Consider the following 8,326-nt stretch of genomic DNA (forward strand, 5'->3'; position numbering starts at 1 on the left):
CCCAAGGAGAAACGTAAGAAGTGGGACCCCAAAGCACTCAAGATGATCTTTATTGGATATTGTGATCATACCAAGGGCTACCGATTTATAGTACCAGATACGACTACAGTAATAAAGAGCAGAGATGCTATATTTCTAGAATCTACTGTGAAAAGATATTACGTTGTTTTAGAACTATCTTCAAGTGACCCGACAGAAAATAATAATATCCAGGAAGAATCAAATGAAAGTGTCAGTGACACCGATGTCACAAGTCTAGACAGCTCATATGATACAGTATGTGAGAACAGGTCTACCTCAGAAAGTGATTATGCACCTGATACAACTCTGGATATAACTGCAGTCAATAAGATGGAGCTGAGACCTAGAAAGAATATGGGTACAAACAAGTTAGAAGAAAATACTTACCTGTGCTATGACGAAGAACCTACGGAAAATGTTCCTGAAACATATAAACAAGCAATTAAATCACTTGCTGCAGAAAAGTGGAGAAAATCTATAAAAGAAGAATTAGATTCCCATGATGAACACAATACCTGGACATTGGTAGAAAAACCCCCAAATGCAAAAGTTATAGGATGCAAATGGGTGTTCCGCATCAAAGAAGAACCAACTGGTCAGCGTTACAAATCACGCTTGTGCGCGAAAGGATTTTCACAGACAGCAGGTATTGATTACCAAGAAACCTTCGCACCAACTGTAAGGTATGATTCAATTCGGTTATTACTCTCTCTAGCCGTTCAACAAAATCTCAAGATGGTCCAACTAGATGTCGAGACAGCTTTTCTCTATGGCGAGCTTGAAGAGACCATATACATGGCTCCACCAGAAGGACTTCCTCATGGAGAAAATATGGTATGTAAACTTAACAAATCATTATATGGTTTAAAACAAGCGCCACGATGTTGGAACAGCAAATTTGATTCGGTGTTGAAAAAGTTTGGCTTTGTCAGTAGTAAAGCTGACCAAAGTGTTTATATTGGTCAAGTTCATAACAAGAAATGTTATCTATGTCTGTATGTTGATGATGGACTATTATTCTCAACTGATGAATTAGCTTTAAAAACAGTAACTAAGGAACTGAATAAAGTATTTCGAATTAAAGTTATGGATAAGCCTAGCAATTTTGTTGGGATGCAAATTGAAAGGTGTAATGACTATATATTTATTCACCAGACAAAATACATAGAGCAAATGTTGAATAAATTTAATATGCATGATGCTAATCCCAACAGTGTTCCTGTCGACCCTCACATGAAGTTGCAAAAGGGAGAAGAAGAGCCTGAGAGGAATCTGCCATACAGAGAAGCAGTGGGATCTCTCATGCACCTGGCAACTGTGAGTCGACCAGATATAACGTTTGCGGTCAACCTGGTGAGTCGATTTCTTAATTGTTACAACCAAACACATTGGAATGCAGTGAAAAGAATTTTCAAATATTTAAAAGAAACGAAAGACTATGGTTTATATTACAAAAACACTAATCAGTCCTCAGAAGTGACTGGTTACAGTGATGCTGACTATGCCAATGACCCAGACTCACGTCGTTCTGTGACCGGTTATGTTTTCCTAAAGAGTGGAGCAGCAATAACTTGGTCCAGTCAAAGACAGCAAACCGTGGCTCTCTCGACAACTGAGGCCGAATTTATGGCTGCATGCGCAGCTACTAAGGAAGCAATGTGGATTAAACAATTTCTCACCGACATTGGTGAATATCAACAAGACACTTTGTGTCTTCACTTAGACAATCAAAGTGCCATTAGTGTTATTAAAAATGTGAACTTTCATAAAAGATGTAAACATATTGAAGTGAAATACTTCTTTATTAAAGAAAAGTATCAGCAAAAGATTATCTCTTTAAAATTTGTTACCAGTAAAAATCAATATGCTGATATTTTTACCAAAGCTTTGTCAAAAGATAAATTCAATTCTCTTAGATTCAAACTTGGAATGTGTTCACTTGGATCTATATGATTGTTATTTCTTTGAAATGTGTCTTATGTTGCATTTCTGTTAAGCAACTATATTGTGCTATTGTTATCTTATTTTATTTTGAAAAGGCTCGAATTCAAAGGGAGTGTTAAATGTTTATTTTAAAATTCGAATTTCGCGCCTTATTTGAATCCGTCTCACACTTGACGGTTCTCATGTCAATGTCACTTCATATTCTTGTACTCCGTGGCACATGTATTTTACAATCGTTTTTTCCTAAAATTAAAGCAATCTCTACTAGATTCCTGTTAATTTTCGTTTCATTTATCATAGGTACCTACATATTAGATGAACTACATTAGGAACTAGAAATAAATAGATAGGTAATTAAGTAGGTAGATGTGTAATAACAATAAGTCTCTATTCTTAGAATTAGAATTCTAAATGTGGAGCGTAAAAATAGTTAGAACCGCCGGTTTCTGTAGAAACTAGAAGAGACATCCTTGACACGTATCAGAAATATCAGAATATGTGTTTGTCGGTACGATCTTCGTCTTACTGTCTTTGTCTCCAACCTACACAACGATATAACACTTTAAACTCTCGCGTTTTGTACACATATTTAATTACACAAACGGGTCTACCGCGATATAATCGCGATATAACGGGTCTACACAAAGATATAAACGACTTCTGCGCACGTGACTTTAATAGAACTAAACACTGGATTAGGTTCATAACGGTCTCAGAACCTAAACTCTCTATCTGACGCCATCCAATAACATGTACCTAGTATTGTGGGATACTGCCACGGTCATTTCTTCTTAGTCAACCGTACTTTTTGTTAGGTCTTTTAGTTGGGTAAGGTCATCGACTGTAGATCGACCGGCCCTAAAGCCATATTGAGTCTTCGAAAGATTAGGTCCAACGGGACACTCGAGACGGGATGCGTAAAAGCATTTTTCCAACGTACGTAAAAAGAAAAGGGCCGCATTCCTACATTTCCAATCTTTTCCTCCACCGCTTTGCACTATTATCGCCACCTGCCTACTTTTTTCTATTATTATAAATAGGCTTACTCATGGCCACAGACTAGCCGAGGCGAAGACGTGGCCTACGATGGAGCTCGCCCAGAAGGTGCCTGTTCACCCTTGATTTGAAGGTTGCCGGGTTATATGAGCTCGGAAATATAGACGCCGGTAACGAATTCCATTCCTTGGCAGTGCGCATAAGAAAAGAAGAAGCAAAGCGCTTCTTGCGACTCTTTTGTGAGTCCATTGGCATCCCTCGTAGTGACAAGTCAGCACCGTCAGGGCTTTCCTCCTTTACCGGGTCCAGGCAGAGGCCAGGTCCAGGCAGAATGTACATTTGTTAACTATGTAACTCGCCGGTTTTCGCACGATGTAGTGTACATGCACTAGATATGAGCGCCGATAGGCATATAGCCGGCGGCGGCGCGCCGGTCAAAATTGGTCGGCGGCGGCGGCGAATCGGCGGCGTGGCCTTGAAACACCTTCGATTAATGAAAAAAGAATTCAAACCAAAATTTTACCGAAAAAACATGTATTTGCTGTAAGAAAGTTATGAAATAAATGCATTTTTTATTTTCAAGGATAATTTATTGAATAATGGTACGAAAAAAATTGATATCGTATAAACTGTGGATAAGCGGTATCGCGCGGCATCAGAGGCGGTCTTAATCTTGGCGAGGCTCTGGCCGGAAGATCTTAGCGAGGCCCTTATCTTTTGTGCTAAGTTAAAAATTGCAGATTGACTGTATCAGGGAAACGTCTTGTCGACAGTCCAAAGAAAATCGAGCTCCGTCATTAACCAATATCGATTCATCAAAACCAATTTATGTCAAAAAGTGAGGCCCAACGCCGAGCTCCATGTAACACCGAAGACTTGATTTCGACGCCTCCCAATGCGAGGCCAGAGGATGAGCTGCAGGTAAGCATACAGCTAAGAATCGAACGCCAAGTGTAAGCTTGGCTGACGGCCGAACGCCTAGAGCGCTGATTGCGGCGCGCTTCTGTGCGAGGCCGAGCTGCAAGAGAGCAGAGCGAGGGCGCAGGCCGATAAAGACTGAAGCCATAGTGTTAAAGATCTGGAGCTTTCCTGCGGGCGCATTCGTGCGACGCCAAAGGCCGAGCTACAATGGAGCTAAGATCGCATAAGGACCAATGCTCAAGCGTTTTAAAACAGGCCGAAAGTTGAGCTCCAAACAGGGCCAAAAACTTGCAGGTTCAGATAGCGGCTTAATTCCATGCGAACGATGCAAGGCCAAAGATTGAGCTGCGAGAGAGCAAAGCTTGAAATTTGAACAGTGGCCAAGTATATTTGAGACCCGATTCCGACGCCTTTCCGTGCGAAGCCAACGGCCGGACATTTGGACGTGGAAACGCTTAATATCTCAAAATTAACCCCATTTAATACCTTTTAAAGACGTTTAACCATGCTTGCAATGGTTAAATTCGCGGTAAATGACGGATGGTTAGCTGGCAAAATTAGTTATGCATTGGATCGGTAATCCAAAGATGGGTTCGAGTCTCACGTTAGCCAGAGTTGATCACAGTTATTTTTTTCATTGTGATTGACATATGTCTAGTGTACTCGTATATATACAATATAAATTGTAATGTGGAACGTTCCACAATAAAAATTGAAGGAAATCAGTATGTTTATTACAAGCATATTGATGTTAAAATTGATATTAAATAATTTCGTTTCCCCAAGACTACTAGCGCGGTTACTAGACATATAAGTTTGCATTTGCCTTCGATATTTTTTAATTATATGGGCCTATAATACCTTTTGAATGCCTATAAACTATTCGAAGTGGCGCCGTTAATGATCTAAACTCGATTAAAAATATATTATCTGATTCCGAAAGTAGTAGTAACTACCAAGGTCACGCCGATGCCACGCCGATAGCGCAGCGTCGGCGGCGGCGGCGCGAAAATTTTGTCGGCGGCGGCGGCGCGCCGGCGCGGCGCTCATATCTAACATGCACCAACGCAGAGGCGACGAAGATAACTGCAGTCATGCACATGAAGGCTGACCTGGCGGCCTAGCCAAGGTGACGATAACGAATATGGAAGTTTGATAGAGAGACACAAAGCGATTCGATGGCGATGCGCAAGCGATCGTCACCTTGGCTAGGCCGCCTGGATCCGAGAGTTGCGGGATTATGCGGTTATTTCGCTTTACTCCGAACATCCAGCATATACCACGGTCATTTCATCTCTTAATCTCTATAATGTACGATTACATCTTGCCGCTTTCGCTCAGGTTTCTTCATGGCCATGTTTCATAGTTCCCGGTATCATAGTAGGATGGAAGGCTACACCAACCAGCTAAACCGACTTATAAAAAAGCCGCTTCTAGTATTGGTTAAGACTCAAGTCATTTGAGTCCTCTGCTTTAAGACTTAACTCAGTTTTTGTGAAGACTCGAGTCCATAACTCTCATATTACAAAAGTTTTCTTAAAACGCAGTGTCTCAACATTAAATTCATGTACCTACCTATTACTAGATTAGGTACCTACACATCATTCAATAATAGGTACCTATTTTCCTTAAACATACAAAAATTATAAAACCCCCAACAATTTTGACGAAGTCTTTATCCGAAGGCTCTGTCCTATATACCTAGTCCTTTTAATAATAGGCCTTCTTATCCGTGTAATAAGATGTTTCAAGCAGCATCCCGGCACAAAACAAATAATAGTACTAAGTACAGAAGACTCACTCTCTAACAAAACGCGTCTGTTTTTCGATTAGCACAGATATGGCCGCTAGGTGGCGACAGCGCCACGCGCGGCTTATGGCTTTCCCCAAAATTGGGGCCGGAACGGATGTACTTTAAGCTACCTGTAGGAAATCGCGGAGTGAGACACGCCTGATCCCGGTGTCGACACTTACCTACGTTCGTGGCTGTATACGGCAATTGCGCTTAAAATACTTAATTAAGGACTTGACACGCGCAGAGTCGCGTACAAACTAGTCGAGTTCTTCAAATTTAGACTCAAAAGGGTCGAGTTCCTCTATACCTACCACGAGAACGACCACCATAATGCGTGACCACGACCATGGGTAAAAGTGAACGACAGAGAAGGAAGTCCATAACATAGATGACAATTATAATAACAAAACTTCCGTGAGACACAGGCGTTGCGTGAGTGACCCGTTTTTAATATATTTATTTAATATAAATGACAATGAATAGTAAATTCCTACAAATCTACTTAATGTTGTTTCAAATCAAATGTCCTCTTTTCCTTAGACGGTTTACCGTGTCGCGTTCTATATCGCTTACCTAAGCATTGCAATGACGTAAACGGCGCCGCTCAGGCGGCCTTTTTTGTAAACAACGGCAAATTTATCGGCTTCACAGCATTGTATTTATGTAAGCAATACTTATTATGATATTTAAGCATTCTATGTTTTGAACAGCACAATATGTTTTATATTATGTATATAGGTTTTCTCGATGCTGAGAGGTCAGGGGTTGATGACACCCGAACGGTTTCGAATCGTCAACTCAGCCCGTACCATGAGTCATTGACAGTGTCAAAACTGTCATACGCTATCGAGAACGTTATATATATCAAGCGAGTACGAGCGAGATGCATGGAAATTTAAGTAAGTAGGTAAATTATGTTCTCGATGGTGTTTATGTCAGTGTCAAACTGGTGGTAGCCACACTAGTCGCATCACGGTTAAGCCGGGTCCAGACGGCTGTAACGTGTAATGTAATCCATCGTGTAATTGTATAATGTAACACGAATTCTGCGTGTGGAGCTGTGGACGGCACTACGAGCATTACATGTAACGCTCGTGCCAGATCCATCGCCTGTCGGTTCTTAGCAGGGATGTTGCGGATGCAGATTTTTTGACATCCGCGGATGCGGATGCGGATATTTAAGTAAAGGCTCACATCCGCGGATGCGGATGCGGTTGCGGATGTCAAGATTAGGTACTTAGAAAACGTCAAGTCATCGTCATTTTTAGTATAAAAAAAAACTAATCGTTTAGTATTTGAGCAAGAATATAGACAGGGTGCGTTATCACTACATAGTATAAAAGAAAGTCGCTTCCCGCTGTCTGTCTGTCTGTCTGTCTGTCTGTATGCTTAAAAGTAGGTACGCAACGGATTTTGATGCGGTTTTTTTTAATAGATAATAGTGATTCACGAGGAAGGTTTATGTATAATTTGTTAACCCGTGTGAAGCCGGGGCGGGTCGCTAGTATTTAATAAACAGTAACAGTGGCCGACTTTTCTGGATCTAGACGATTTCGTTATAGGATAATGACGAAATTACCTAGCACTTACGCCGCCGCTAAGGCGTTCCTGTACCGACTTGTTCGACATCCGCATCCGCATAAACTCCGCATCGATTTTATGCGGATGCGGATGTAGATGCGGATGTTGAAAATAATGCGGAAGTTCCGCGATTGCGGATGCGGCTGCGGATATTCGGAACATCCCTGGTTCTTAGCGCGCGGCGTCCACACAGTGTCCACACGTTGACGCTATATTACATCGTAAACTCTTATATAGGTACAATACAAGAATTGCTCGTTTAAAGGTACCTTTAAACGAGCAATTCTTGTATAGGTATTTATTTATTTATATATATATATTTATATATATTAATTACGGGGATCGGGGGATCTCGGAAACGGTTTTAACGATTTCGATAAAGTTTGCTGTATGGGGGTTTCGGGGGGCGAAAATCGATCTAGTCTTATCTCTGGGAAAACGCGGATTTTTTGAGTTTTTATATGTTTTCCGAGCAAAGCTCGGTCTCCCAGATATTCTTACATTATACACGTTATATACACCCGTCTGGATCCGGTTTAAGATACTATTGTAGCCTAATTCTGAAGAATTTCTATCCATTTCAATGGCTCATTTATAGCTGGTCAACCAAATCTAGTCAGTAAAAAAAGACGCGAAATTCAAATTTTCTATGGGACGATATCCCTTCGCGCCTACATTTTTCAAATTTGCCGCCTTTTTCTACTGTCAAGATCTGGTTGACCAAGTATATGATTCAAATGAGAGGGATGAAATCTAATACCTTTAAACGAGCAATTCTTGTTTATTTATATATTTATTTATTTATATAAATATATATATATTTCGGGGATCTCGGAAACGGCTCTAACGATTTCGATGAAATTTACTATATGGGGGTTTTTGGGGGCGAAAAATCGATCTAGCTAGGTCTTACCTCTGGAAAAACGCGCATTTTCGAGTTATTATATGTTTTCCGAGCGAAGCTCGGTCACCCAGATATTAATTTTAATAATAGCACTCCGTGATGCGTATAGACGAGGTTGGTATAACCAAGCCAATCCGGTGTTGCCAAGACATTAACCTCTAAAA

Source organism: Cydia amplana, chromosome 6 (genome assembly GCF_948474715.1).
Source record: "Cydia amplana chromosome 6, ilCydAmpl1.1, whole genome shotgun sequence".
NCBI lineage: Eukaryota > Metazoa > Arthropoda > Insecta > Lepidoptera > Tortricidae > Cydia > Cydia amplana.